The following is a 26,950-nucleotide window of genomic DNA, read 5'->3' on the forward strand; positions in this document are numbered from 1 at the left end:
GCTCCAGTTCCTTAATATTTCAAGTTTGCTGATCCTTTTTATCCTGAATGGAAGCTGGGTACTGTAAAACAGAACAGTGATTTATTCCTCTTCATTTTATGGGAAAATTGAGTAAATCTGGCAATTTTTCCTTTTGAAATGTCTAATAAAATGTACCAGCAACACCATCTGTGTCTAGTATATTTTTTCAGAGAAGATTGATATAAACATGCATATCTGGAAATATTTGGTGCTAATCAGATAGTCTATTTCTTCTAATTAGTTTGCTTGCAATCCTATCTAGTATATGCTTCATTTCAGATACATTTTTTCAAAGTTTTTTTTTTAACTTTATTTTTTCAGTGTTCCAAGTTTCATTATTTATGCATCACACCCAGCGTTCCATGCAATATGTGCTCTCCATAATACCCACCACCAGGCTCACTGAACCCCCCACGCCCCTCCCCTCCAAAACCCTCAGTTTCTCAGAGTCCACAGTCTCTCATGGTTCCTCTCCCCCTCTGATTTCCCCCAATTCCCTTCTCCTCTCCATCTCCCAATGTCCTCTGTGTTATTCCTTACACTCCACAAGTAAATGAAACTATATAATTGATTCTGTTTGACTTATTTCACTCAGCATAATCTCTTTCAGTCCCATTCATGTTGATGCAAAAGTTGGGTATTCATCCATTCTGATGGAGGCATAATACTCCATTGTATATATGGACCATATCTTCTTTATCCATTCATTTGTTGAGGGAATCTTGGTTCTTTCCACAATTTGGTGACTGTGGCCATTGCTGTTATGAACATTGGGGTACAGATGGCCCTTCTTTTCACTACATCTGTATTTTGGGGTAAATACCCAGTAGTGCAATGGCAGGGTCATAGGGTAGCTCTATTTTTAATTTTTAAAGAAATCTCCACACTATTTTCCAAAGTGGTTTCACCAACTTGCATTCCCACCAACAGTGTAAGAGGGTTCCCCTTTCTCCACATCCTCTCCAACACTTGTTTACAGTCTTGTTAATTCTGGGCATTCTAACTAGTGTAAGGTGGTATCTCAAGGTGGTTTTGATTTGAATCTCCCTGATGGCTAATGATGATGAAGATTTTTTCATGTGTTTGTTAGCCATTTGTATGTTTGTAACTTTTTCTATTTTGTTTCATCATGTTATACTTTTCTTTTTATCCACAAGAATATGGAGAATATTAAACATTTTTATTTAGTTATTTAGTTATTTATTTAGTTATGTTAGTCACCATACAGTACATAATTACTTTTTGATGTAGGTTCCATGATTCATTGTTTGCATATAACACCCACTGATTGTAACATTTTTAATATTCTTTTCTTTGTTCTTTGCAGATCTCTTTTTATTGAATTTTTGGTAAATGACAAACTAACAATTTAATAAAATAATACCAAAAAATCAGCCCACTAATATCTCACCTATATCCCAAATTTAGTCTACTGGATTGTCGTCTTTTGAGTTAGACACTCAGCATCTTGATTTTTTAAAAGAACACTCCAGTTTTTTCTTACTAAAGTTACTGTACATTGGCATAGTACTTAACAGTTGTTTTAGATCAGACAGATCTCATTTTGCAATCTCAAAATATTTCAGTTACTTACTGTGGTAAATATATTATATTTCTGCTCAACAACATAAAATTCTTTTGCCAGAGTCAACATAATAGTTCCCTACCACCTTGATATCAAAATCAGCCATCTGATTTGATTATGACAATGAAATGTTAGTGCTAGTTTTGAGGATTTAAGGGCTGCTGAAGTAGTCAACAGTGTCCTAGCCTGCCTAAACCATCATCCTCAAAGACTCATGATGCCAAAAATTAAAAAGCATAACCACCAGTCAACCATAATGGATACATAGCCTGAAAGAGAACAATATCTTTGTGTTTCTCAATGATTAAGATTGGTTTTTGTTTATTTATTACTAAGAGTTATGATCATTTATTAATAAGAAATAAATTATTGCATACATTACAACTGACATTTAACTGATAGTTAATGTTGTTTCCTATCAGGTTCTAAACACTGCTGTAGAATCAATATTAGACTGTGTTCCAAAATCTATACATTATTTTGCCAGAAATACAAAATTGTCTATAGAGATACTATGACACAGAAAATCCCTAAACCAGAATTGGCACTTGGGATGGGGAAATTATTATAGCACAAATTTTGGGAACTGAAAAGTAACTGACTTAAATAAATGTATCAGAAAAGAAGTTGAGTTCATTTAAATTTTTAGAAGAAATTATTTTATGGTGATTGGTATTTGCTTCGCTTCCTTGTCCATTAAATGAACTATTTAATGTTTCGTCCAAAATAATTTCAATCAAGGGAGTTTACATTTGTCAAACTGTTATTATTTTTATTAAAAAATTTTCTTGGGGCGCCTGGGTGGCTCAGTGGGTTAAAGCCTCTGCTTTCGGCTCGGGTCATGATCCCAGGGTCCTGGGATCGAGCCCCACATCGGGCTCTCTGTTCCGCAGGGAGCCTGCTTCCTCCTCTCTCTCTGCCTGCCTCTCTGCCTACTTGTGATTTCTCTCTGTCAAATAAATAAAATATTAACAAAAAAATTTTCTCAACCTAATTTCATCGAGACATGCATGACAGCTAGTGCTCATAGTCTAATACACTTAATTTTAGGGCTATCCTTGCCAGCTAATGAAGTCGACCTGTTGATCCAAGACAGTTTTAATCCATTTTGATGCATCTAATTAAATGTCACTTCTCCAATCCTCCCCGTTAGTCTGTGGCATGTTAAAATTTTATCAGCTAAGAAATTACTGTATTTTATGTCCAGTTTCTTTATTTTTGAGAAGTGTCAGAGAGACCCTGTTTTCTGTTGCCTGTTTTCTGTACTTCCAATGAACATTTTGCAAATGTGTTTTCAATGTGTAAAAAGGTAAATGTCTCCTTTTAAACACTGAATAATGTTTACATATTTATTGTCATTTTCTAAAACATATTAATTCTTTTTATTTCGGGGTGACTAACAAATTAAAACTAAGACCTCATTTACATTTCAATAAACTATTATGCCTAGGGAGTGTGCACCAAACGCTTACATTGCTGTCTTTGTGGTTGGTTTCTTTTTCCCTTTCTTCCTCCCCCCTTTCTTCTTTTTTTCCTTTTCTTTTCTTTCTTTCCTTTCTTCCTTCCTTCCTTTTTCTCTCTCCTCCTCCCTTCCTCCCTTCTTTCACCACAAAAAATGTACACCTGTTTTGATGTTTAGTTTTGTTCCCCAAAGTTCCTTTACATTGATAAGATTGTTAGCCTTTTTCAAAGTGAAAAGTGAAAAAGTTTTTAAGTATAATGACAAATTTGAGGTAAATCAAAATTTTAAATTTTAAATTTTAAACTTAAAAGTTTACATAAACAATTTGGGCTTTTTCTAGAATCACCTGAATACCTGAAACTTACAAATGCTCTTTAAAAGAACTTTTATGCCCACTAGCTTTAGGAATATAATATTTCAGACTGTTTTGAAAATTTAACACATATTGCCATTCTAATACACAACAGATAAGAATTATCCAAGTTACCTGTGTTGTTGGCCCCCAAAGCCAGAGAGAGTTTCTTCCTAAAATCCAATTTGATCGTTTTCTTTCTTTGCATTGATTTAAAATTCTTGTCACTTAGAATTTCTTGAAGGCCCTCAGAAATTTAGTTTCAGGCTACCCTCACCTTTCACTGGCTTTTCACATCTATGCACTGAAGCAATTAGGCATTTTCTGGAGACATTTTACTTATTACCTGAAAACTTGGTAATATGCATATAAATTTTTTTTTTAAAGAAGTCAAGCAGCATTTATTACCTTGGTCTATCATACTGGTCCTGTTACTTTTCCTTGACAATTAAATGTTTTTCTGCCTTTTCTCTCTCTCCCCCTCCCCCAAGTCTGGCTACTAAACACAGTACATCCTTGAACCATTAGCTCATAGCGGCACTATGCCTATTCCCCTTCTCTAACACCATTCATTCACAGATCAAAGTTCTGGTGCACAAACCCTTCCCTGTAGGAATTTCAGTGCTTGTGAAAGAATCTGTAATAATCCAGGTCCCTGGGATGGCCACCTCCAGTGACATGAGGATGGACAGTCGCAGCTTGCTGGTTGTCACTTTTCTGAACACTGGACAGAGAATCTTTCCACTTCTGCTCAAGTTTTCACTTGTATTTGTTTACCAACCTCCTCTTGGTACATTCCAACTGGTCATGCTGCTCCCCCAGCTCTTCTGTGATTTCTGGGCCAATCTGGCTGGTCTTTGTGGTAGTCCAATGAGAACACTCAATACTCTAGGTAGTCCAGGTCAGGCCGTCAGTACCTTGCAGAAGCAACTCTCTTTGAGACTGTAACCCCTTCATATGCTCATTCTCTACAGTGTATGTGCCATATTTCATGTGTCCTCACCCCCCAGGTGGGGGTGTCAAAGATATGCTTCTTATTTTCTGATGAAGGTTTGGCAAAGCCTTCTGGTAGGTTCGAAGCTTTGACATCATAAGGTTAGGGAAAAATAGAGGTACATGATGTGGTTTCTCTTCCATCTCTGCCAGAATTTCACTTGCAACAGGAAAAATCTGATCCGCTGTTCTTCTCTTCTGTCCCTGCCATCCACAGGAGCCACTCTGGCACCCCTGAAAGGTGTTTATGGAGGCCATGGAAGATCTCATGAAGTATCTTAAAATGCTACAAAGAAGGTGTCCGAAGTGGCTAGGCACAGGTCATGCTCCAACAGTGGCCACCGAGATTTGCGTCAAGAGGTCTACTCTGATCCCCAGGGTCAGCCACCCACCCCAACACATACTGGGGCAACTGTCACCACCACTGCCTGGGACACGATGCTTCCTGCAACTAAAATATTTTTTAATACATGAGGGAATTTATTGTTTAAAGGGGAAAATCCTCTCCCTGAAAGTGTTCTCTTGTTTAATCTTAAGTTAAAAGACTGCTTTTTGGATAACTTGTTTCATCAAGATAATCGTGAGAAAACTGTATTTTTCTTTGGAACATAGATCAAGTAATATTATGCAAAGAACAGACTATGACTTGACATACAGAACCAGATAGTAACATCCTTTTGGACAACTTCTGGGTCAAAATCTCCTGTCTGCTATAAACTGATATTTTAGAATTATCACATTTGTAAATGATTTATATTTTGGTTAGTTCTGTTTGTCTCATTATACTCTGTTTACCTCTATTTGTCTGGTTAGTGTCCTCTATAGTCTATATTATCCATAGCCTCCATTGTTCAAGGTGGTTAAATTTATCAATATTTATAGTTCTCTTTACTGATGATTGATTGCTACATCTTCATTTTTTCTTTGGCAGCTTATGGTATTTTAATTAAGGATCATTTGCATCAAATAACTGTTTTCATGATTTTAAACAAAGTAAGCCTATTCTCTCTCACTTCTTTCAGTAATATTTAGAATAACAGTTATCACTTGAGATTATTAACCACATTTTTGTTACCAGAAGGAAATGATTTATACCATTGTTTTTTTCCAACAAGGCAAAGAAAAAAGTGACAAAATAGATTTGCTAGTATCAAAGATATTATATATCACTCTAGGTTAATACAAAATATAGCATCATGATATCAGAAAACTACTTAGGCTGGAGAGAGAAAATTAAGAAATTGTTCTGTGTGATTTCTGTGGGGCCTTGTTGACATAGCATTGCAACATTTATATATTTTGGTCAATTGTACTGCTTGATGAAACAATCACAAAAACTTTACCGTCAAACTGAATTATAGAATAACAAAGGGGGTGGCATGGTAGAGAAATTAATGTCATTTGGGTATATATAGATACAGATATAGATAGACATATATATATATATGTACACATATATACATGGGAGAAGGAGGAGGAGGAGGAGCAGGAAGAAGAAGAAGGTGAGGGGAGGGAGAGAAGGAAGGAGAGGAGAAGAAAAGAGAGATTACTACCAACCGAAAGATTATAGTAGCTATGGAAAAGCTGTGATATAGTCTTTTAGTCAGACATCCATAGAAATTTAGATAGTAGCTTATCAGTATCAAAATTTTTAGATTTCACGTGTTTCACTCGTAAAGACAGAGCCTTGTGTTTGTGGAATGACTGGAACCGGATTAGTTTTCTGCTGTGAACAGCTATAAAACTGGACAAAGCCTATGAGGCATCTGGTTTCACAAAGTGAGTGCAAAGCTACAATCCCAAAAGAACTTCAGAAATGACTTGAGCTCAGTGATGTGAACTCAACAAATCACACTCCTCTGCCTGGGGACAATTTTCTCAGCCTAAATAAAGATGCGGAATTTTGCAGAGCACAGAAGTCCCACTGTGCTGAGGAGCCAGAAATCAGAGTTCTGGTCAGCTGAAGCGGCAGGACTCTGCAAGCCAGGATATTGATGAGGAAGATGCTGGGTAGAGACTGGGATCCAGATGTCAGCATAGGGATTCCTTGGGAGTCCATGGCTGAGGGCTGGCTTGTACACTCATGTCTTAGCAGAAAGTGGCTGTCAAAGATTTAAAGAGGAATAGATACCAGAAGGTGAGGGACACCCTGGTAGAAGAGTTCCTTAGGACATAGGAATTCTGTCAGAATTGTTCAACCTACTTGATACCTCCTGGATACCCCTGGAATTCCCCTGAGAAATCAAAAAGGCCGAACCTGAAAAACAAGGACCATTCCCTATCGTAAGACTTCTATTTGTTTCCTGGAACTGCCACAACGAAGTACAAAGATGTGAGTGACTTAACCAACAGAAATTTGTTCTGGAGACTAGAAGTCTGAGTTCAAGGTTTTGGCCGAGTTAGTTCCTTCCGATACCATGCTTCTCTCCTAGCTTCTGGTGCTTTGCCAGCAATCTCTGACATCTTTTGTCTTGTAGACCCTGTACTGTATCTCTGCCTTCATATTCACATGAGTCTTCCCTGTATGTGTGTCTTTGTTCATATTTCCCCTTTTATACAATCACTAGTTTTACTGGGTTGAAGCCCACCTTACTCCAGTATGACCTCATCTCAACTAATTACATCTAGAATAACCGTATTTCCAAGTAATCTCACATTCGGAAGTACTTGGGGGTTAAGATTACAATATTTGAATTTGTAGGGAGACACTGTACAACCCATAATACTTTAGAATCATCTTAAAAGAAAGACTTAAAGCAAGTTCTGAAAAGATTCCCTAGGGGACAAAGGGTCTGGAGGGTGAGCTCCCCTAGTTAAAACTATGGAATATCTTGGGACTTGCCAGTTAAAACTAACAAAGTTTAAACACAAGCCTATAGAAATTCAGATATACATAAAAGCCTCATGCAAATTGTGGCCTCTAAATTACTTCATATTGAAATTGTTTTAATTATTCATTATTCTCAATCTTAGAAGAGGCCTATATATGCTTTACTAAACTCCTTTTAATAGTTATAGTGAACACTGAAATCAAAATACTTTTTAATTGAACTGCCTGCTAGGATAGGAAAATAAACATTCTGCAGAACTTGGTTTATGATGAAAAACTTAAGGGAGCTCCAAAAAAATCAGATTATCTAGATAAATATTTCAATGCAACTCTCAAAAACAAAAATAATGTGAAAAATCCATGATAAATACAAGAGTAAGATTTTAAATATAGATAGTATCAGCTATACACACTTACACACACACACACACACACATACACATATGTGTTTATAGCCTCAGGCTCCAATATCCAACATAAAATTTAAGCTACACATTCTGAAATATACTAAATATACTAATGAAGTATAATTTAATATGCTGCATCAGACTATGACTACATATACTGTATTTTAAGTGTTTATTCTCTCTCTTAGGAAATCAATAATGTAATTTTTGTTTTAAATTTAATCATGCATTCACAGCTTTGTAGAAACTAGCAGCAGTTGTATTTTTATTTTATTACACATTTCTAAAAAGTATCTTTATTTCAATGTTCACTAGCACTATTAAAAGGAGTTAATGTAGAATATATGGCCCTTTTCTGCAGAAAGGATTGAGGATAATGATATATTAAAGTAATTGGAACATGATATAATTCAGATTTGAATTTGAATTTGAATGAGGCACTCCCACATATTGCTTGTATCTGATGGAAATTTGAAAAGTCACTTAAGTACCTAATAAATTGAACTATACTGTAAGCCCACATCTATAAACATCAGACAAAAACAAATAGACAAACAACTGAATAATAAAACTAGATTTAACTATTTTTGTACTAAAAACGAGACTATTAACAATGACGTTACAAAGGAAATGAGACTCTATGTTGACAATGGAGTTGATAATATAAAATAAGCCAATTGATAGAGACATTCATGTTGCAAAATTTTGCTGAGCAAATTTATGCAGTAACCAAGATATCTATTTTACGAATCTTATTTTATGATTTCCTCAGCAGATATACTACATACTTTGATTCTGTTCCTGTGTTATAGCCTGTCAAAAAGAGTTCTACATTGTTGTTTTAATAGGTAAATATAAAATAAAAATACTAAAACCTTTCCGAAAGTAATAAATGTAGAATTGCAGTGACAGGTTTAAAAATAAGAAAATTAAGTCAAATTAGGGAAAAGTCTCTTAAATACATGTTGACATGCATACAGAAAACAACAAAGGTGCCCAGTAGAACTGCAGGATCTTATTCTGGTAGTTCTGTCTTTAATTTTTGAGGAAGCTCCATACTGTTTTTCATAGTGGTTGCATAGAGACTGTGCAAGGATTCCCTTCCTCCATCCCTGGCCAGAATCTGCTAGCTTTTGTCTTTTTGATAATAACCATTCTAACAGGTGTGAGGTGATAAATCATAATGGTTTTGATTAGCATTTCCCTGATGATCAGTGATGCTGAGCCTCTTTCCTCTTTGGAAAATACATCTACATCTACTCAAGTCTTCTGCCCATTTTTAATTCACATTACGATGTTTGTTGTTTGCTATTGAGAGGTATAACTTCTATACACTTTGGATATTAGTGTCTTCTCAGATAAGATGGTTTGCAAATATTTTCTCCCACTCTATGGACTGACTTTTTCATTTTGTTGATTCTTTCTTTGGCTTTGTAAAAAATTTTTTTCACGCAATCCCATTTTTTTTAAGGAATCGCGTTTGTTTAGTTTTGTTTTAGTTGCTTGCACTTTTGGGGTCACATCCTAAAAAATTATTGCCAAGACCAATCTGAACGAGTTCACCTTTGTGTTTTCTTCTAGGACTCTTCTGGTTTCTAGTCTTATATTTAAAGCTTTCATCCACCTACAGTTAATGTTTTTGGGTGGTGTAAGATGAAAGTGCAGTTTTATGTCATTTATTGAAGAGACTATCTTCTCTTCATTTAATATTCTTGGCTTCCTTATCAAATATCTGTTGATCATACATGTGTGGGTTTATTCATGGGCTCTCAATTCTGTTCCATTGCTCTGTGCATCTGTTTTTAAGCCAGTGTCACAGGATTTGTTTACTGTAGCTCCGTAATTAAGTTGGAATGTAGAAGTGTGAAGACTCCAGCTTTGTTCTTTTTCAGGATTCCATTAGCTATTTGGGATCTTTTGTGTTTCCGTATAATTTTTAGGTTTTGTTTTTTTATTTAGTGAAAAATGCCATCGGAATTTTTATACTTAACTGAATTTATAAATGGCTTCGGTATTCCAGACATGTTAACAGTATTAATTATTCTGATCCATGATCAGGTGATATCTTTCTATGTATTTGTATCTTTTTCAATTTCTTTCATCAGTGTCTTATAATTTTCAGTGTACAAACTTTCATCACCTTGGTTAAATTTATCGCTAAATATTTTCCAGTTTTTGATGCTATTGTCAATGGGATTGTTTCATTTCTTTTTTCAGGTATCTCATTGTTAGTGAATAGAAATGCAACTGATTTTGTATAGTAATTTAATATACTGCAACATTATTGAATTTGTTGATTAGTTCTAACCATTTTTTGGTGTAGTCTTTAGGATTTTCTCTATATAAATATTACACACAGAGACTGTATTTGACATGATCACTGCTTAGTTAAAGCTATTTTTATTACTGTTTATTTTCTCAGTATTCTGACCTTAAATGTAATTTCTTCACCAGAAAAAAATCAGAGAAAAGTGATCTGAAAACAAGTGTGATACTTCTTGAGATTGTCCATTAGTTCTTCCATTCATTATTTTAATTCAACCTCTTTTTCAGGATTCATATCTTTGGTTAGCATTATCTCCAAATGAGATAATTTTTTGATAGAGTACTTCTATTTCTCCTAAACATAACTTTGTAAAACTTCAGCATGATAGGTATTGAAAATAAAATGTTAAAAATACGTGTGATGATAGCTCTAAAAAAATGGCAACTTAGAAAAGTAGACTACCTACATCCAAACCAAGAGCCTGAAAAACATTCTGATTCCTTATTAAAACCAAAAGGCTGTGTAGAAATAATCAGCTTCTAGGAGTAAGAATTGTTATTTAACTAGTTTAACTAGGGTCTTCATAAGTTCACACTGAAGAGGATTAAATCAACATATTAAGTTCTAAAATCTAATATAACAATTAGATCTTGAAAAGTTACAGTGGAAAGAATTCCATGAATCATCTTTAGTTTCTTAAATTTAAGGCCGGGGAGTGCTCAGTCAGTTAAGCATCTGCCTTTGGCTCAGATCGTGATCTCAGGGTCCTGGGATTGAGCTCTGTGTCCAACACTTTACTAGTAGGGAGCCTGTTTCTCCCTCTCTCTTGAACATTCCTCCCAGCTCATGCTCTCTCTCTTGCATGAATTCTGTCCTCTCTCTCACAAATAAATAAAACCTTTAAAAATAAATAAATAAATCCAAATATGACTAATTTGAGCCTTTTAGCTCAGTTAAATTGTGCTCTTTACTTCTCAAATGAAAGGTCAGATTTTTACTTTATTAGAAATGTATTACATTTCCCTTTAAATGTTTTTGGTGTTTTATTCAAAAGGGTGACGACATCATCTTGAAGCTGGCTTTTCTTCTCAGGGAAACATTTGTTATTTTATAGTCATAGTTAATATAAAAATACCATTTTTGGCAAGACATTTCTTGCCATATTTCCCTTCCTCCTCATAGAATGTTTATTCTATTTATTAAGGCTTTTATGGAACTACATTCTACTCCAAATAAAACTAAAGAGCTAACATCCTGTCTATGTCTAGATACAATCTGCATATTTTCATTTTACTCACAGTACATGTTTTTATCAATATTGCTAATAAAGTTGGAAATGAAAATGTCTTAAATTAATACAAAACTGCCTATTAATCAATTTTCACTATCCACAGTGACTTTATAGGGTCAAAATCAAGTTTTAAGCATCTCTTCTTCTGAAAGAATATTAATATTGAAATTAGAAGCTGATAAATCATAAACAATCCTCAAAACTGATGTAAAAAAATTGCAAATGGTTTTCTGAGACCAAAAATCTAAGAAAGTTATCTATTATTTTTGAAAGTAACTTGTAAACATGAGAAGCAATTTAAAACAGTCAATTCATTAAATAACAGAAAAACTTTCATTTACATACAACAGATTGAACAGTTTGCTTTTGAGAAAGCTTAATTATTATCTATTTGCAAAATATGCAATTTCAAACTATTATATAGATCCAATATGTTATACTTTGTGTATTTGTGAGTTTTATTAATACACAAACTAATTTGGTCATATAGAAATAAGGAACTTCATTCAAATATATTATAATCTTTTGTTAGCAAATTAAAATATCAGTCCTCTTTAACTCATTATAGGATTTTAATTCATGATTTTAATTTGGTTGGACTTCTACACATCGCACAGCCATAGGTTTTTTTCTAAATCTAGACTGGTATTGATCTTCCCAAAGTGATCTTAAACACACACACACACACACACACACCCCCCCCTACCCGTACATGTGTGCTTTAGTACTTGGTTTTTACCATTACTAACAATCATCAAAACTATTTCATCTATTTATGTCCTTTCATACTGCCAGTTATCCTCCTCAGCACACACAAAGGAAAGTTCAGATTATTCATATTATCATGCCTGTTAAATAAATACCACAGTGCTGTTCTTCACTGGTTCCTTAATTTCTAGTCTATGCTGATATTTTTCAGTGTTTCAGGAATGCACTTACCAATAGTCAACAACAAAAAAGTTCAGGAATTATCCCAGCCTCACTCCATTTCATTTGCTTCTAAATGCCTTACCCTTCTGCAGAGCCTCAGTTTCTTACATGTTTTTCAGAGTATGTATCCTTTTATTCTAGCTATGTTACAATTAAGGAAGACACTTTACACCGTTCACCATGATCACTCTTATCACTTCCTTAAGGTGATGGCACTTTGGGCTATTTTCACCCAGTTACATGTTAGGGCTCTTGGCAGGGGGTGCCTCAGCTCTGTACATTTTCTGGTCCTCCAGGAATCCTACTTGACTGTACTCGTCATGACACTTTCTCACTTTGCTTTAACATTAGGCCCAAGTCTCATCACTACATTTAGATCCAAAATATGTTTTGCCATTCACCTATACAAATTACGAAATCAGTAACAGTAAATTGAATTGTGAGTTATTGTCAGTATTCCAATTAGACCAAGGAAAATTTAAAAAATGCCACTCAGTGTTTTACCTTGAATACATAGTTCTTTAAATATTTGAGTAATATTTTTTAAAGATTTTATTTTTTCATTTATTTGACACACAGAGAGAGAGATCACAGGTAGGCAGAGAAGCAGGTGGGGGGCAGGGGAAGCAGGCTCCCTGCTGAGCAGAGATCCTGATGCGGGGCTCGATCTCAGGACCCTGAGACTGTGACCTGAGCCGAAGGCAGAGGCTTAATCCACTGAGCCACCCAGGCGCCCCAAATATTTGAGTAATATTAATGGGAAGTGGACTACTACTTAACGAATGTCCTTTGATAGAAAAAAATATCATGATATAATACAGTTAATAAAAAAGGCTTTAGTGACAGAAAGGAGATAAGTTTCTAGCTCAACAAAATGGAAAATGCATTAAATACAGCTTATAACAGAGCAGGATAAGAACTCTGTAAACTTAAAATTAAATTAGAAAAATAAATATGACCTCAAAATGGGTTTTTAAAAATCCCCTCTAGGACACAAATGAGTTTTTGAAACTTCTGGTGTTACCCTGATTGCCACCTATGCTTAGAAAGAGCTACTGTCAGTGGAATTTAGTACCCAAATTTAGACTTCTGATACTGTCCTAAGACTCAGCTAAATCAATGTTTGGGGAAGAAAAGTCAAGATAACCCAGGGGTATCTTGTTATTTCCAGAAAGCAAAGATAATTTCAAAGATGTCTAAAATAGTACCAGTGAGAATAAAGCAGCCAGGGAATTAGAGTTCCCACCTGCCAAATAGTGACAATTTGAGATTCATAACAAGAAAATAGTAGGGGCGTCTGGGTGGCTCAGTGGGTTAAACCTCTGCCTTCAGCTCAGGTCATGATCCCAGGGTCCTGGGATTGAGCCCCACATCAGGCTCTCTGCGCAGCAAGGAGCCTGCTTCCCTTCCTCTCTCTCTGCCTGCCTCTCTGCCTACTTGTGATCTCTGTCTATCAAATAAATAAATAATATCTTAAAAAAAAAGAAAATAGTAGGGGCACCTGGGTGGCTCAGTGGGTTAAAGCCTCTGCCTTCGGCTCAGGTCATGATCCCGAGGTCCTGGGATTGAGCCCCACATCGGGCTCTATGCTCTGCAGGGAGCCTGCTTCCTCCTCTCTCTCTGCCTCTCTGTCTAGTTGCAATTTCTGTCAAATAAATAAAATATTAAAAAAAATAGTAATTACTGTCAGTTTTATTGATTTTATAAAAGTTCTTAGTCCAAGGTGACACTCAAAAAGGACAAATACTTAAAATGTACTAAAGGTAAATCACACAGAACTTTCCCAAGTATGTTTACAAAACAAAAATTTCTATATGCTGAACCATATGGCAGCAGAATGCATCTTAGGCAATTATGTTTTCATTTATTGCACAAATTCTATAAATAGTATATATAAATTTCGGTAATTGCCCAGTTGAAAATCATATGGGATATACAGCATTTAAGAGAATAAAAATAACTTTTAAAAGTATTTATATTGCTTGTTAATGTTAATTAAAAATGTTAGAATACATTGAGTCATATAAAAGGTAATACTAAGGAAGTATTATGACAGCAGTATTATAAATGACATCATATCAAATAAAACCAATAAAATATATGATATAAGAGAAAATGGGAGAAGTTTACACCTCTATTATATTAGATACAGAAACAGCTAGAGAACTCAACAATAAGTTGGTCACTACTTTCTAAGACAGGATTAAGCAAGATCAATATAAGAGCTTATTGGAATTTTCATAGTATCTTACAACTAGTCAGGGTTTCATGACCTTTTTTCTTGTTAAAAATAGAGACATATATATGTTACACTTTATGGGGGACTTAGAGAAAATTCTTTGGCACCATATTTATGCTGGGTAGTATAGAAGATCAGGCAGAAAAAAAATCTTCTGAGATAAATTAAAGAGGAAAACTATAAGTTAAATTATATACACATATATAGTTTATAAAGATAACATATATATACACATATATGTGTATATCTATCTATCTATATATGTATGAATGTATATATGTATGTATCTATCTACCTATCTATGATTTGCTTCTTTCAAAGCTCATTGAAATGTTAATAATTTAACACGTTCTCCAAAGAAGGTTATGGTATATGATCTCCAAACATAATGGACCATAAAATTGTTGTCTTTTCTGGCCATCTTGAGGAACTAAATTTCTGCAGAATGCACTTTAAGAAATTATTTTTATTTATTGCACAAAAATATGAATTGGACTAATAATGCACATGGAAATTCCTATTTCTGGTATTTGTAAGATTGAAACAAAGTTTTGTTGTCTATTGAGTATTCATGATACTTCTAGGATTACACGGGCATCACCATTAACTATGACAGTATATTTTTAGATAGGCCTATTTTTTAAAGGAAAACTTTAATAAGGGGAGAAACTGCACTTTTTTCTCTAAAATAGTACTCAATATTCAAATTCACACCATGCTCTGATTTTCCTTTTCTAGAGCTTAACATACGTAGACTAATGAAGAATAAGTAATTCCTCTTCTGATTTCTTATTTGAGAACCATAACAGTAAAACAGCTTGCTCTAAAAGCACATTTTATAATATTTCATTCTAAGATTTCTAGAAATGCATTGTAATAGCACTGGGAAAGATCTAGGAGGAATATAATAGAAAGTCACATTAAAGTAATATTCTCTCTTGAAAGTAAAAATAGTACACATTATTGCATGTTTGCAATTCCATATTGCTTTTCATCTGAATACTTCAAATGCTCAGAGTGTGATTATAATGGTGGCTGGTTCACCTAACAGGACTGGGAGAAGAAGGATGCTGTGCAAGTGAAAACATTGTATATTGTTAGAGAAAATTTGTTTTCACAGCACTTGTATAAGAGCTGGGAGTCTGGGTTTTGTTTCTGTGGTTATTGTAAAGGTAGTTTTTCTTAATCTGCCTAATACCTTTCAGGAAATTAACGGGTTAGAAAAAAGTTAGGTATTTGACTGTATTTTTATCACAACAGCGAGTGCTTATTTATTTAAAGTAAAATACTAAATTCAAAAATAATAGGCTAAAAGATACAGTACAGAGTAACATAATGGAAATTCTACTGCGAATTCTTTAACCTTTGAGGACATCTGGTCTCAAGGACCTTTTTCAGTGTGAGCATAACACAGTATCACGAACTCTGAGTCAACTTGCCCTCGATCCTTCTATCCAAAGGATCTCACAGCTGCCTTCCACAGCAATGAAACTACTCTGGATCTGTAGGTTCCAGAGACCTCAGTTCTGTCCTCCTGGTACCAGATTTATGACCATGCCACAGGTTTTCAACTTGACTGGTCTTACACATTATATAAGAATTACCACACATACACACTTCCAGGCCTGGTGCTTTGCAAGCAACAGTGGCCTCATCCTGTCTCATTTACTAAATGCTCACATTGTATTTACTATTTTATAAAGCACCTCTATGAAGTTTTTTTTTGTTTTGTTGTTTTGTTTGTATTTTGAATCTAGTGGTTGTCCTTAGAAAATCACCTTCAATTAGCCCAGCTGCAGTGCTGGCATAGAAGTTAACAAAAGATGCTTCTGAATAGACAAGCCTTAAAATGTTTTCTTGGATGAAAAGAACACAGAAGTAAAAGTGGCAAGAGAATGAGTGGGACAAAGTAGGGCTCCAGGCTCTGCCCTATTTTTTTCTAGCATTATGTATGTTTTTTTTTAAATTAAAATAGTCTGAGTGGATTTACTGAACCCAGATGAATTCAAGGCTACACATAGGAAGGAAGAAGGCGAAGCTATAAAAAATGTTCCAGAGGGAGTTCCAGAGGGTAACTATTCCACTCACCTGCCAGCATGGCCAGCTTCCTTCCCTCTTAGTGTGGGATTGGCCTTGTTCTATTCATACATAGAAGAAAGCTAATTAAAACTTAAATAGGGAGCATAAAGTCTCCTTTCCAGGGATATCGGCTTGTATATGGTTTCCCTATTCAACTGTTCTAATTTTGAGACACAATTTTTACACTTTCTTCCTGATGTAGAACATCGACTATATCCCAGGTAAGCAAAAGACACCCACGCATCACTGTATTTGTTTAACGCTCTGTACACATTGGAAGAATATTATTATTATTTTACAAAGGAAGAAAAATTTGGCTCAGACTAATTACCCAAATCATTGACATTAATAGGGAAAATAAGAAGAACTGTTATAAAGAAAAATGCCAAAGCTAATTCTCATTCCTTTATAATCTGGCCCATTCATTTATTTATACATAATAAATAAATATTTTGTATTTATATAAATATATATTTATATAAATATATATTTGCTGAAGACTCGCCTATTTAAAATATTTAAATTTAATTTAATATTTAATTAAATATTTGCTGAAGACTTGCTGAAGACTCACCTAGCCTTGAGTACTGAGCTAGATGAAAGGGGGATATGACAGTCATTGTGAGTAATTTTCCAGATGACATTATCCTGCTCTCTTTCTAACAGAAGACCAACCTCACTGGAAGATTTCCCAAGAAACATCTTATGATTGACACTGGTCAATCATAATCCCTCACCCTTTTGGTGGATACATGTTTTTCTTACTTCTCCTGTTGCCATGGAGTTAGGGACAAGATTTTTGTGGAAAAAAAAAAAAAGCATGAGTTCTTTGAAGATCAAAAACCACAGCCTTTCAAAGAGAAGACTTTGCTCATACCCTTTCTTCCTGCTGGGTTGCTGGAGTACGAAAGTAGTGTTTGTTACTGTGATAGCCATCTTACATAAGACAAAGATGACAGGCCCATGTGTTAAGGAGAGGGGAAAAGATGGAATGGGTTGATGATGACACTGAGGTGCTGAGTAAACTCTGGTCTATCTCTGAATTTTTAGAACTTAAACGTTATAAAAAAAGTTATAAAAAAGTTGATGTGAGAAGTTGATGTCTTAAACTTTGTAGATGGTTTACAATACTTATATCTCAAAAAATATAGTATTCCTTATATTATGTATTACGCCTAGTTCTTCTCTTTCTATAGCTTTTCTTGATGGCTGGAGATGGTATGTAGAATTATATATACTTGGTCATTAAAAGAAAGTTAGACTGCTTCAATTTTAAGTAGTCTTTGTTGGATGAATCTGTTTGCCCAGAAGACTTTAGATAAATATTTCTGCATTAATTTTCTAGGGTTATGTAACAAAAATACCACAGACTGGGTGGCCAAAAACAACAGAAATTATTGTCTCAGCTCAGAAAATAGAAGTCTAAAAGTCAAGTTGTCAGCAGGATCATGTTTACACTGAAATCTGTAAAGGAGCCTTCTTTCTACATCTTCCTAACTTCTGAGGATCTGCTAGAAATCCTTGATTGTTTGTCTTCCAGAAAAAAATGCACAGTATTTGCCTGTGTCATCAAAGAGGATTCTCCTCTCTGCTTCTGTTACAATATTTCTCATTAGGAGGATGGTAGGTACATTAGATTAAGCACCTACCCCTCTGCAGTAACATTAGATAATTACAACTGCTGTGACCCTATTTCCAAATAAGGAATATTTTGAGATACTGAATATGTTACTCTAACATATATTTTAGGGGGACAATTCAACCCATAACTGTTCTCTTATTTCTTTTATTTTTCTTTCCTGTTTGTAAAATATTGTGGTATATGGAGAATTGCATGCATTCTTATGGTGACATCTAACTTAGTTCTATGAAACTAAGGCTCTGGCAACTCCATGGAGTGGTCATGCTTGCCTGAATGTGAAGACAGGGAAACGGGCTGGCAAATTCTCTCGGGCTCTGCTTTGGGAAGTTACTGGGATTTCATTACAAATCTGTTTCCATAAAAATCTCCATCCTTTTTTGAGAGTAATGTAGAAGATGAATCAGGATACTTGGTCTGACCCCTCTATTATCTCTCCTTTAGGTTTATTCCACTTTCAAAGTGGTGGGCATTTGAGAATGACTGTGGATATAAAGGAAGGGTGTGGTGAGAGGGGAAGGAATATACTTCATTGCTGGAATTGGGGAAGTAAACAGTTCAGCTCTGCAGTAGGTCATTAAAACACAGTTACTGTGGAGATACTCATTGGAATGATTTTCCCTTATTTTCAAATCTTCTAAAATATTAATACACTATACCAGATCAAATGCATAGATCAAAATAAATGCAGTATACCTTTATCCTTGCACTTCTATTTAGTAAAGATTAAAATATAACTTTCTTCTAAGACCTAAGACTTACATGATATTCTTCTGTTTAAAATTATGAAAAGTATTTCTCTTAATACTTTATATAAGATTTTTTATAAGATTATAATCTTTATAAGATTATAAGTATAATCTTATAGCTTAGCAATGATTTTTCTGGCTGAGTGGCATTAACTCTTTTGCAAAGTACTTAAACTATTATACAACTCGTGAGGATCCTCATGGTTTTATGCCTTAAGGTTAATAAAATTTTAATTCATAAATAATTAAAAATATTCTATGCATCAAAAATGTATCTGGACTAGAATTTACTGAGTTAAGACATCCTGGTTTTCCTTGTAGGATGCTCACATAATTTTGTGGACCACAGATATTGATATTATTGAGATCCCAGCCCCATTCTCTTATGAACTATTAATATATTCTCTAATTTTTACAACAACCTATTTCACATATGGTACCTAGGCCAGATTTCTGAAATCATACACTAAAGTTACAGCTCACTGGGAGGTGTTTAGCTCTTCCTCATAACAGCCACAGGAATGTTGTACATGTTGCTTCATATGCTTAGCATGCCCTTTCATGCTTGTTGCATGGCTGACTCATTTACATTGTTCTTGTGTAAAATGTCATCTTTTGATACCTCTGTTAAGATCTCATCTTTTCATAGAGATCTTCTTTAATAATCCACACCATGTAGCCCCATTAGTAATTCTCTATACTATATTCCTTCTTAGTTATAGTTCCTCTATCTAAAATGATCTCATTTTAAACCTGACTCATCTGTTTACATCTTCTAAAATATAAATCTACTGGAGATAAGGAGGGTATATGGTATCTGGCATTAAGTATCCAATAAATCAAGGTGAAGTATAATAATAAAACATCATTTCAGCTAAATTAAAAAGTATAATCTGTGAAGCTCTGTGATCTTCCTTAATAAGTTTCCATCACTTTGGATTTGGAATAAGAGCTTTGAAGAGTGGACTAGGAGGGGAGTGATGTACCAGAAGGAAACTGAAAGTCAGGAATTTGGCAATTTTAAGAAGGGTATTGAGAGAATGAGAGATTGAGATAAATATAAGATATGCTCTTAATAACATTTATGTTCAAATTGGTTTTACTACCTCATAGAAAGCATTTCCCCAAATATATTTTCAAATGAGCTCTTCCATAAGTTGATTTTCATACGATTACTAGAGTTTGGCTTGTTCAGAAGACAGGGCAAGAATTCCTGAGGAAAGAGTAGATATGGAGGACCAATTTTATATCAGAATTTAGATCAGAAATGAGTCGAGTGAAGCTCTTTCAGGAAGGCAAGGATTTTTTAGTGTCTATAGCTCTGTAAGTTATTGTCATTCTCTCTTTCCTCATTTATCCATGAAATTTTATTGAGCTCACACTCCCAGCATTCCTCAGGCACTATAGATAAACCAATGAATTACACAAGCCAATTCCTTGACATTATGATATTTACAGCTTAATGAGGGAGATATCAACATTAAATAAAAACTTACTCTGGTTAGATACAAAAGACTTAATGCCTTCAAGTAGAGTTAATTCTTCCTTAAATGTCATATAAGCAATATCAACAACAATTAAAACGGTTAAAGAGATTGTTATAAGCAACATTCTACAAGAATAGAGAGAACAGAGCAGAGAATATATTTCTGAAGCTAAAAAGAAATGACTGAGTGAGAGAAGATTTAGAGTATCAGAGTCTGTAGCATAGAAAACCAATAAGCAGCTTTTTTTTACCCTATCGGAATTCCCACAAAGTTTCCAAAATTAATACTGCCAGATGCCTTTGCAATTGTGGGATATGGGCAAAGCTAAAATTAGTAAGACAGGTGAAGTTTCTTTAAAAAGCTGTAAGTGACTCACTCTTTCCCCCATTCCATGCAGACTGTGATATTATATCCCCACCACAGTAAAAGATGGGGGTTGTAGTCTCTGAAGAGAATTAAACAGAAGACTTGGAAACCAGGCATGTTTGAGAGCGAGGAAACCATATGGAAAATGTACAGAATAAAGAGAGTTGAATATCCTCCAGGTCATTGTAGTTCCATTAAGAAAACAGAAAATTGTGTTCTGGGAAATCTTTCAAGTAAAAAGTAGATATTTAATTCAAATTACTTAGTTATATCCCACTCAGCAATTTCATTATACTACTCTTAGCTTTAGGTAAGTCTTAGTGCATTAATCTCATAAATGATGAGACAAATAAGAATTCTCAAATCAGAGAAAGATGTCAGATATGTAAGGAGACTGAAGCAAATAAATACACAGCCTCCAGGAAACAGTCTCCAGGAAACAAACAATTTGAAGGTAAAAATAAATATAAAAATATATTTTGAATATCAACAGAAAAAGAAGATATTTTAAAATTTGCAAGAACAGGATAGTATAAAAAAGTATATATAGAGCATTCTAAAAACTATATAAAATTAAAAACATAATGTTAGTACTTAAAAACTCAAGAAAAGTTTAAGTAGTGGGAATCTTCCAGAAAAAAGCAAAACACAACTATAGAAAATAAAAAGGAAAGCCAAAGTGACTGGATGATCTATTTAGGCATGTCAACCTCTAAATAGTTAGAGCCTAAAAACAGTGAACTCATTAAGGAAATAAAATATTCAAGAACATTTTCAGAGCAACAACAACAAAATGTTTCCCTAGATTTATCTTTAACCTTGTACTGCAACAAACAAACAAAATAAAATAAACCCACACTATGTAGAAATTACTATGCATTCACCAAACTGTATCTCTTTTGAGATAAACTGGCTGTGAAGCTACTGTATTTTCTCTACTCTTTTCCCACACTTGCTGGCTGGATAGAAATGATCCAGCAGAGGACTCCTCCAAGGCCCTAGTAACTTTCAGAATGACTAGTTGGGAGGAGCCTGATATATCACACTGAAAGCCATATTCCAAGTACCTTCCAAACTGACTGATAGATGAACTATAACCTCTGTAGTGGCAAGCTACAGAAATTTGGGATTGTTTATTATAGCAGTAGCCTGAGTAATTAATAGAAAATGTAAACACTATTTCTCTAATCTAAATCCTGATATAACCACATTAAGGATATGGAAAGTGAAAGTATAGAAAATGTGTTTGTGGGACACCTGGATGGCTCAGTCGCTTAAGCATCTTCCTCTTGGTTTTAGCTGAGGTCATGATCTCAGGGTCTGTGATGGAGTCCCAAGATGGGCTCTATGCTCAGTGCCAAGTCTCCTTGTCCCTTTGCCTCTACTCCTACCCCTGTGTGTACTCTCTTTCTCTCCCTCTCATAAATAAATCTAAAAAAAAAAAAAAAGAAGAAGAAGAAGAAACTGTGTTTGTAGAGGGAGTGGACAGGGGACAGAATACAGAGGCATATTCTTCATTCTTTTTGACAGTGGAAAGTAAACAGATAATGACTCAAGTTAAAAAAAGAAATCTAGAATTAACAAGTTAGTCTATTACTTAGAGATTATATAAATAAATGTCAAAATAATTGCCTAAAAGAATTAAAAGACACTGTACTTGTAGAAAAGTAATTGTGGCATAGGATTTTCTTTTCCTTAAGGACATTTAAAAAACAATTTGACAAGGAAGGAGTCAAAATGGTGGAGTAGCAGCAGACTGAGATGACATCAGGTCGCAGGATTTCAGTTAGATAGTTATCAAGACATTCCAAACACCTACAAACCCAACAGAAGATTGAAGAGAAGATTAGCAATTCTAGAAACAGAAAATCAACCACTTTCTGAAAGGTAGGATGTGCAGAGAAATGAATCCAAAGTGATGGGAAGATAGACCGTAGGGGGAGAGGTCAGCTCCTGGCAAGTCGTGGAGCAATGTAGCACAAAATTTGAACATTTAAAAGTCTGCTTCACTGAGGGACATGGCTCCAGACACTAAGCAGGGGTGGAGCCCTTGCAGGGATAGTGTGGTCTTAAGTCCTGCAGGGTCACAGAAGGATCAGGGATGTCTGAGTGTAGCAGAGCTCATAGGTATTAGAGTAAGGAAGCCAGCTACAGAGATGGAGCCAAGGAGTGAGCTCTCAGCTCAGGATTACCTTAAAATGTGATCCATGGCACAATCAGGCCACTACTCTTTGAACAGGGACCCCACAAGTGGCATATCTGGGGAGAGCCACCGGAAGAGCACAGTGGCAGGAATCTGCTGGGTTTGGAGACTCCAAACAGGGCTGTAAGCCAGACACAGAAACACTTGGTCACAGGCTGGGTGAACTCAGAGCACAGCTGGAGACCAGAGAGACAAGAGTAATTGACTGCTTTTCTCTGAGGGCTTACAGAGGAGTGGGGCCCTGAGCTCTTGGCTCCTCTGGGCCAGAGATTGGGAGGCCATCATTTTCATTCACACCCTCCAGAGCTCTACGGAAGGCCTTCAGGAGGCCATCATTTTCATTCACACCCTCCAGAGCTCTACGGAAAGCCTTCAGGGAACAAAAATTCCTGAGACCGAACTCAAGGATTATCTAGCCCAGTCCCTGGTGTGTGTGTGGGGGGGGGGGTGCAATTCTGCCTCAGGCAAAGACATCTGACAATCACTACAACAGGCCCCTACCCAGGAGATCGGCAAGAACATCGAAGCAAGACCAAGCTCACTGATCAAGAACAGTGAAATTCCAGAGGAAGGAAAAGCAATGTATGGAATTCATGACTTTTCCCCCATGATTCTTTAATCTTGCAAAGTTAAATAAATTTTTTAATTTTATTTTTTTCTTATTCTAATTTTTTAACTTTTCCTCTTTCCTCTTTGAGCATTTTTTAACTAGTTTGTCTTAACAATACTTTCTTAAAAAAATATTTTTAAACTTTCATTATTATAGTGATATTTTATCCTTCATTGTAACTAACTTTATTTTTTGTATACATATAGGGTTTTTTCTTCTAAAAATTTTTGGGATACAACTTCTAATAGATCAAAATATACCCTAAATCTAGCACAAGGCTTTGTTCTAGTCTCCAGCCTGAACAAATCATCTCCAGTTTCGTTTTCTTTCTTTTACCAACCAACTTATCTTATCAATTCCTTTTTTATATTTCTTTAAAATTTTCATCTTTATAGGCATATTCCATCCCTTCATTGTGTTTATCCTTATTTTCGTATATTTATAAGTTTTTCTTTCTTTAAAATTTTGGGGGGGTCGCCTGGGTGGCTCAGTGCATTAAGCCTCTGCCTTCACCTCAGGTCATGATCTCAGGGTCCTGGGATCGAGCCCTGCATTGAGCTCTCTGCTCAGCAGGGAGACTGCTTCCCCCTCTCTCTCTGCCTGCTTGTGATCTCTGTCTGTCAAATAAATTAATAAAATCTTTAAAAAAAATTTTGGGAGGTAGTTTCTTCTAAGAGACCAAAATACATCCAAAATCAAGTGGGTGGCTCTGATCTATTCACCAGTCTGAGATACACACACACACACACACACACACATTTTAAATTTTTTTAAAACTTTTTTTTTTAAAAACTTGTTTTTACCAACTTTCTTCTCCCCCTGATTTGTGGTCTCTTCTGATTTGGTTAGCATACATTTTTCTGGGGTCTTTGCCATCCTTTTAGTATTTTATTCTCTTATTCATGTATTCTTATCTGGATAAAATGACAAAGCGGAAACACTCACCACAAAAAATAGAACAAGAGGCAGTACCAAAGGCTAGGGACCTAATCAATATGGACATTGGCAATATGTCAGATCTAGAGTTCAGAATGATGATTCTCAAGGTGCTAGCTGGGTTTGAAAAAGGCATGGAAGATATTAGAGAAACCCTGTCTGGAGAAATAAAAGCCCTTTCTGGAGAAATAAAAGCACTAAAATCTAAGCTGAAATCAAAAAGCTATTAATGAGGTGTAATCAAAAATGGAGGCTCTTACTGCTAGGATGCAGGAGAGAGAATTAGTGATATAGAAGACCAAATGATGGAGAATAAAGAAGCTGATTAAAAGAGAGACAAACAACTACTGGACCATGAGGGGAGAATTCAAGAAATAAGTGATACCATAAGACAAAACAATTTAAGAATAATTGGGATTCCAGAAGAAGAAAGAGAGAGGGGAGCCAAAGGTATATTGGAGCAAATTATTGTAGAGAATTTCCCTAATATGCAAAGGTAGCAAGCATCAAAATCCAGGAGGCACAGAGAATCCCCCTCAAAATCAATAAGAATAGGTCCACACCCCATCATCTAATAGTAAAACAAGTCTTAGTGACAAAGAGAAAATCCTGAATGCAGCCCAGGAATATAAGTCTGTAAAATACAATGGTAAAAATATTAGATTGGCAGCAGACTTATCCACAGAGACCTGGCAGGCCAGAAAGAGCTGGCATGATATATTCAGAGCACTAAAAGAAAAAAACCATGCAGCCAAGAATACTCTATCCAGCTAGGCTGTCACTGAAAACAGGAGAGATAAAGAGCTTCCAAGACAAACAAAAACTAAAAGAATTTGCAAACACCAAACCAGCCCTACAAGAAATATTGAAAGGGGTCCTCTAAGCAAAGAGAGAGCCTAAAAGTAGTAGATCAGAAAGGTACAGAGACAATATACAGTAACAGTCACCTTATAGGCAATACAATGGCACTAAATTTATATCTCTCAATAGTTACCCTGAATGTAAATGGGCTAAATGCCCCAATCAAAAGACACAGTGTATCAGAATGGATTAAAAAAAAAAAAACAACAAAAACAAAAAACACACCAATATGTTGTCTACAAGAAACTCATTTTAGACCCAAAGACACCTCCAAATTTAAAGTGAGGACATGGAAAACAATTTATCATACTAATGGACATCAAAAGAAAGCTGGGGGTGGCAATTCTTGTATTAGATAAATTAGATTTTAAGCCAAAGACTATAATAACAGATGAGGAAGGACACTATATCATACTCAAAGGGTCTATCAAATAAGAAGATCTATAATTTTAAATAACTATGCCCCTAACATGGGAGCAGCCAACTACATAAACCAATTAATAAAAAAACCAAAGAAATACATCAACCATAATATAATAATATTGGGGACTTTAACACCCCCCCCTCACTGAAATGGACAGATCATCTAAGCAAAAGATTAACAAGGCTTTAAATTACACACTGGACCAGAGGGACATCACAGATATATTCAGAACATTCCATCCCATAGCAACAGAATACACATTCTTCTCTAGTGCACACAGAACATTCTCCAGAATAGATCCCAGGTCACAAATTAGGTCTCAGTTGGTACCAAAAGATTTGTATCATTCCTTGTGTGTATTCAGACCACAGTGCTCTTAAGCTAGAACTCAATCACAAGAAGAAATTTGGGAAGAACCCAAATACAAGGAGGCTAAAGAGCATCCTACTAAAAAAATGAATGGATCATCCAGGAAATTAAAGAAGAATTGAAAAAATTCATGGAAACAAGTGATAATGAAAACACAACTGTTCAAAATCTGTGGGACACAGCAAATGCAGTCCTGAGAGGAAACTATATAATGATACAAGTCTTTCTCAACAAACAGGAAAGGTCTCACATACACAATCTAACCCTAACCCTAGAGGAGCTGGAGAAGGAACAGCAAAGATAGCCTAAATCCAGCAGGAGAAGGGAAATCATAAAGAACAGAGAAGAAATCAATGAAATAGAAACCCAAAGAACAGTAGAATAAATCAATGAAACTAGGAGCTGGTTCTTTGAAAGAATTAATAAGATTGATAAACCCTTGCCAGACTTATCAAAAAGAAAAGAGAAAGGACCCAAATAAATAAAATCATGAATAAAAGAGGAGAGATCACAACCAACACCAAATAAACACAAAAAATTATAAGAACATATTATGAGCAATGATATGCCAGCAGATTTGACAATCTGGAAGAAATGGAACATTCCTAGAGACGTATAAACTATCACAACTGAACCAGGAAGAAATAGAAAACCTGAACAGATCCATAACCAGTAAGGAGATGGGAGCAGTCATCAAAAATCTCTCAACAAACAAGAGCCCAGGGCCAGGCGGCTTCCCAGGGAAATTATACCAAGCATTTAAAGAAGAATTAATTCCTATTCTCCTGAAACTGTTCCAAAAAATAGAAATGGAAGGAAAACTTCTGAACTCATTTTATGAGGCCAGCATT

The 26,950-nt window shown here is 35.2% G+C and overlaps 1 pseudogene; it reads right to left on the reverse strand.

Moving 5' to 3' along the window:
* Positions 1–4,038: 4,038 nt before the first annotated feature.
* Positions 4,039–26,950, reverse strand: part of LOC123939227 — a 156,639-nt pseudogene continuing 133,727 nt past the window's right edge.

Source organism: Meles meles, chromosome 3 (genome assembly GCF_922984935.1).
Source record: "Meles meles chromosome 3, mMelMel3.1 paternal haplotype, whole genome shotgun sequence".
In the NCBI taxonomy this organism is placed as follows: Eukaryota; Metazoa; Chordata; class Mammalia; order Carnivora; family Mustelidae; genus Meles; species Meles meles.